The following is a 6898-nucleotide window of genomic DNA, read 5'->3' on the forward strand; positions in this document are numbered from 1 at the left end:
TAAATGTTCTTTGTGCTTTTTATAGCTGACTATGCGGTATTGGTTTTGCTCATTGTTGAAGGCCGTACGGTGACCTATATTATAGATGTTAAAACTTCTGTGTCATTTGGTCTCTTATGGAGGGTTGTCTCATTAATTGGCAATAATACCGCATATTCGTTTTTATTTGTCAATTTTGAAGACTCTATGAAAATCGTATTTTAAATAATCTGTTTTATTGCTATGTTGGGTTTTTTTTCAAAAATGCTGGCTTGCTGCGGCTAAGTTAAAATCATAAAACTAAATTAATTATATTTGTATTTATATGATCGTCAAAATGACTTGTTTCTCTCAATGATAAAAATCATAATATAATAGATAACTTTGCTCATATATATTTGGGCCATTTAATTGGAATAAAAGTAAAACTGTCTTTCAATTGTGTTATATATAACGAAAGCTTTTTTTTATATATATATAAATGTTTCAATCTTCATGATGATCTTTAATTGTTAAAATTTTAATGTCAAATTGCTATTATGCCCTTTTAAAATTGGGAGACTTGAGATTACTTTGTGCAAGGAGTTGTATATTTACTATACAATCCCTTGCTTTGTGTTATAACATGGAAGTAAAATGAATGCAATAATTTCATGGATGTATAGTAATCTCATGGAGGACATACTAGGAAATAAAACCCTTTCCTTTCTCTTCTTTTATCCCTTTCCGTATAACTTATCAGCCTACACAATCAACATTGATTGTTGTCAATAAATTTATCAATAAAATCAATTTTTAGCTGATTTGATCATATCAATATTATTGATTATTTTTTTTTTTTTATAATATCTTTATTGCAAAATTACACCCATGAGGGTCAAGCAATACAATGAAACAATAATTTTATACTATACAATGCAATACAATGAAATACAATGTAATACAATGAAATACAAAATAATACAATACAATATATAGAATAATAGAACATTAGAGTTCAATTATAAATGTATGTAAAAAACACCATCATAACCTTGCCTGACACGGGTCTGACTCCCTCAGTTCTAAAGACTGTTTAATGAAGACTCCAATATGACAAACAAGTTCAGGGATGGGGTTTAGAATGCGTTTAAGTTTATTGAATGCATCAAGATGCTGAAATAATGGTACATAGTCTTTTAGATAAGCAAAAAGATTAGAACGCAAAGATATGTTAATGTCACAATACAAAAAGAAATGATATTCATCATCTAGGACTTCACATTTTTTACATAATCTTTGTGCTCTTGGAATGTTTCTGTACCTTCCTAATTCAATGCCTAGGGAATGATCACTTAGTCTAAATTTTGAGAGTAACTGCCTATGTATAAAATTATTGCAATTTAAATATTCCTCAGACTGACAATTATTTTTTAATTTCCCATAAAGACAAAGTTTGGATGAGGAATCCATTTTTGAAAGTTTAATTAAAGTATTTTTTTCATATTCCTCTGAAACACACTTCTTTATATTACATTTTAACATATTTTTTGATTGTTTAAAAGGTACATTATTATTAGAGTAATTTTCTGGGTTTATTTTCATTTCTTTAAAAATTTTATCTGCAAATGAGTACCAGGAATAAATTCCTTCTGAATGTAAATTTATGTTTGTTTGTAGAGATTCTTTAACCAGGGGATTAATATCATTACAATTTATTCTATAAAAATACATGAGTGTTTGAGTTTTTATATAGGAGTCCAAAGTAAATCTACCTAATTCTGATCTAGCACCTATGTTAGTGGCTGTCTTTTTCAGTCCTAATACTGCTTTACAAAATTTAGAATGAACCTTCTCAAAGGGATGTTTTTCTGCTAATGCAAGAGTATCACAAAAAGTATTATTTACTGCAGCTCTATTAGATGCCCTAAAAGCTGACTGAAAATTATCCATAAACCAAATCTCAGAGTTGTATGTCAAAATAGGTCTTATAAGAGTATCAAATAATTTACATGACAAATTAGTGGGAACAAAATTAAAATTGGACATATATTTTCTCAATAAAAATAAAACTTTAATGCCTTTTTTAGACAGCTCTTCAGTAGTTTTTGTAAAATTTCCCCTATAGTTAATAATATTCCCTAAAAATTTAAAGTCCTTAACTTCAGTCAAAAATTTATTATTAAACAAGATGGGTGGGGATTGTTTATAAATATTCTGAAAAACTAGAATTTTAGTCTTGTTTGTATTAACACTCAACTGCCATTTAGTGCAATATTTATTTAGTTTATCTAATGCGTTTTGAAGCCCCTGGTGTGTCTCGGACAATAACACTAAATCATCTGCATAGCTGAGAGTTTGGATACTTGAAGTATCAAGAACTGGAGGGTTACAATTTACATCAAAAATTGAATGTAAATCATTTATATAACAATTAAACAAAGTAGGACTTAAACTGTCCCCTTGTCTTACACCTCTAATTATTGGAAAAAACAAAGAGTGTTCATTGCCAATCTTCAGTGCAGACTGGGATAAACTATACATATTTTTCAAAGTAGTATAAAATTTCACACCAACACCATCATTTATCAATTTATACAACAGGCCATTATGCCAAACAGAGTCAAAAGCACCACGCAAATCTACAAAACAAGCAAACAGCTTTTTCTTATTTTTTTTCAAATATTTAGTGACAAGAGTTTTTAAAATAAATATGCTATCAGATGTTCTGTGATTTGAACGAAATCCAAATTGATGACTGGAGAACTTATTTTCATAATGCTTTACTAGTCTTTTATTCAAAATAGAGCTATATAATTTTGCTAGACAGTTTAAAATAGAAATGCCTCTATAGTTACATATGTCTTCTTTATCTCCAGACTTATGGATTAAAACAATAAATGCTTTTCTCCAGATGGTGGGGTAAATACCAGATGATAAAATAAGATTAAAAAGTTTAACTATGGCTGTTACTGTAACAATGCTACTATATTTTATAATTTCATTAGATATTAAGTCAGGTCCAGTGCTTTTCCCTGATTTTAATTCTTTTATACAGTTCTTTACTTCTGATATTGAAAATGGACTATCAGTACAAATATTATGTTCTAATGTACTCTCAAGCATATTTAAATCTTTTTTAACTTTTTCTTTAAAAGAGTTATCATATTGACCCCCCGACAGGTTTTTATTCGTAATCAAATAAGTATACAATACAATGACATAACCTTATGTAATCATTATTGAGTGGTCATTATTAAGACGTGTGATAGCGATCTGGACATGTATGTACACGGATAGATTTGACCAGTACGTAGTGATCGGAAAGCGTGGCCTATTCGTTAACGAATGCAGATCAATTACGTGTAAAATTGTGTAACATATTGTATCATATCTATATTAGTGAAGCATATGGTTATCTGTGAAACATCTTGTGTATAAAGATTCTACATGCATTTGAAGGAAATTATAACATTTAAAGCTTAACTGAGGTATGTTTATTTTCACAAACATTTTCAAACACAATGGAAACTTGACTAAGATTAAATAGTTTACTACAAACAGGATTTAAGAAATTATTATGAATATATATACATGTATTTGTCCTCATTATTTTGTTTGAAACTAAAATAATGCGAAAAACTTAGACTAATTAAGCCCAATGATTGCATTTGGTCCCGATAAAAAATATAGAACTTATGATAAAATTGTAGGTTCGTATATGTCAATTCCAGTTCATAATTATATGAAACTATATATACGTTCATTAAAAAATGCATGAACTATTTGCCACTGGCCTGATTATGTGAAGCCAACAGCAATCGATCACTGTTTAGATTCTCATTCAGTTATAGCTTGCACAGTTATTACGACAACACACCTTTAATAAAGTCAAATATTACATCTTTATTCTTTCTCCTTATCCCTTATTTGTCTGAAGGTGACTTATACTTAACAACGTTGAACTGATCGAGAGAAGAGGAAATTCTATTCATGATTTTTAATACATAGAAACCTCAGTCACTATCAACAAAGGTTGAATTAAAACGCAGAAATAACAAACACATTTTAAACTGATGACATCTTAGAAATTATGTAAATAAAGGTAGTCAGACTGACAAATTTAAGCTTTGAAAGTTATAGGTGTTAAAGACCCTATGGTGGCCTTTGGTATTTTTTTTTTGCGCTTTGGTCGGGTTTTTGTCTCTTTGCAACATTCCCCGTTTCCATTCTCAATTTTATAACATCAATTTCTAACGGAAGCTTCTTCATTTTACCATATTATTTTACAGCCTATTTTCAATGAGGTCAGCACTATAGCTGCATCTTAAAACTAACCTTTTAGGGGCGGATACAGCCATGTTTAAAAGGAGGTTTCCAATCCAGGAGAAAAGGAGAGGAGGGTGTTCCAACTATATCCCCATTTGAATGCATTGATCGTCCAAAAAAGGGGGTTCCATCCACCGACCCCCCCCCCTAAATCCGCCACTGCCTTTTCTAGTTTATTTTGTGGGAGCTTTTAATTGTAATGCGATACACACTGACTGTTATAAATTTTACACCACACACGTATACATGTAACATGCATTATCAAGGAATTGTATATTAAATATGTATATTTAAATATACAGTTCCTTGACATTATTTAGCAAATACATCGACCCCTGACATAATCTGGAAGTTATGTATAACATATCTTTTTAAAATACTTCCGTTTTTTGTATCATTTTGCTTAGGGAAAGAAAAACCGGTTCTTGTCATCAATATTGTAAACATGATATTTAAAGCTATCTCCCGGCTTAAAATGAAGATAAGAAATGCATGATTACGCCGCTGGCTTTAGAATAGTGATGACGAAGGACTCTTTGCGATGTCTAGTCGTGTACTCTTTATGCCTTGTACTACGAAAAGGTTAACAACCTATATCATTTGCGGAAAATTTAAAGAGGTATCAAAATTTAATCCCCTTATAATATAGGGATACAATCTAGTTTGAAATCTGTATAGGAGTTATAGACGGACAAACTATACTTGTATATTGTGTTACATACCAAAAAAACCTTTAAATAGATTTATTAAGAAGGGATATAGTTACGATACTGATTGCATATTTTGGCGTTAATATTGATTCACTTATAGGTTCTTTGCATCGGAACTAAACACATTTATTATTAATAAACCAGTTGTTGGTTATGTTCTTCTCATATATGTTATGATGGTATGATACTAAACCCCTCACGGGAAGGATTGTGCCTGATATATTCATATGATGAAGACATAATTTTTCAATCAGTTTAATTAAAGTCTGGAGCTGGCATGTCAGTTAACTACTAGTAGTCTGATGTTATTTATGTATTGTTGTCATTTTGTTTATTTTCTTTGGTTACATCTTCTGACATCAGACTCGGACTTCTCTTGAACTGAATTTTAATGTGCGTATTGTTATGCGTTTACTTTTCTGCATTGGCTAGAGGTATAGGGGGAGGGTTGAGATCTCACAAACATGTTTAACTCCGCCGCATTTTTGCGCCTGTCCCAAGTCAGGAGCCTCTGGCCTTTGTTAGTCTTGTATTATTTTAACTTTTAGTTTCTTGTGTACAATTTGGAGTTTAGTATGGTGTTCATTATCACTGGACTAGTATATATTTGTTTAGGGGCCAGCTGAAGGACGCCTCCGGGTGCGAGAATTTCTCGTTGCATTGAAGACCTGTTGGTGACCTTAATTCTGCTGTTGTCTGCTCTATGGTCGTGTTGTTGTCTCTTGGGCACATTCACCATTTCCATTCTCAATTTTATTGATATGACAAAGTTCAGCAACCCCATTATTTGTGGTAAATTTGAAAATCAAAATCCTGACCATAAGTAAATTATATATGTCATATATATACCATATACAATATACAAGTTTTGCTTGTAAATTGTATAAGAAGAGGAGTTAATCGGACACACCATATACCCTATTTGGGATCCGGACGCTCGGGTAAAATAAGCCATACATTTTGTCGCGGGAGACAAACCAAAATTTATTTCTACAGGCATGTGTAATCAAATATTATATAGTAATTGTCGAATAAATCGTTGCTCGGTTTCAAGTGGTGCGAAAGAAAAATGTCTTCACCTCCTTTCTAATTGAAAAGGATAAAACAACAATTGTTTGATATTAAATCTCTGCGTGTCAATATATAAACGTGTATAAGTAACGGCGTAACTTGAGTCTAAGAAAGTACTACTGTTATGTGTGCATAATCCAACATTAAACACTTTATTGATACCATAAAAAAAAAAAAAAAAAAAAAAAAAAAAAAAAAAATTAAACACTTTTTGACAATTATAACACAACCGCTTCTGTAGTTTTGTTGTAGAGTGGGAGGTTGTGGGTCATGCAATCAAAGATTTGAAAATTGGTATTTTCTAATACTCCGATAAGCAGTTATATATAGTCTGAATAAAAATATGGTCGGTAAGTGATGAAACACTGGATGACATTGTCTTTCTGCGGACTGTCATCTTGTGAAATTTAAATGTTAAAAATATACGGCTCAGTGTGTCGATCTAGTGCAAAGAAGAGTTCACTTCATATTCATATCACATTTAAAAAAGAGAGGCGAATTTAAGATACCAAACTGATATTCAATTCATAATTCGAAACCAAACTGACAATGTCATGGCATAACAACAACAATAAATGAAAAACACGAAAAGAAAAACAGCAGTATACAAGACACAACATATGAAATTTAAGACTTAGCAACACGAACCCAACCAAAAATTGTAAGATATCTCATGTACCCCCATACATGCATCACATTTCTAGTGAATTCAAAGCGTCCTGATATAAACTCAATACATTTGCCACTGGACGTTAATCACAAACATATATATCATCATCATCTTCTTGCATAAAGGCAAAATATTAAATCTGAAATGTTTATATTTTCAG

The sequence above is a fragment of the Mytilus edulis genome, chromosome 9 (assembly GCF_963676685.1).
Source record: "Mytilus edulis chromosome 9, xbMytEdul2.2, whole genome shotgun sequence".
NCBI classification, from domain to species: domain Eukaryota; kingdom Metazoa; phylum Mollusca; class Bivalvia; order Mytilida; family Mytilidae; genus Mytilus; species Mytilus edulis.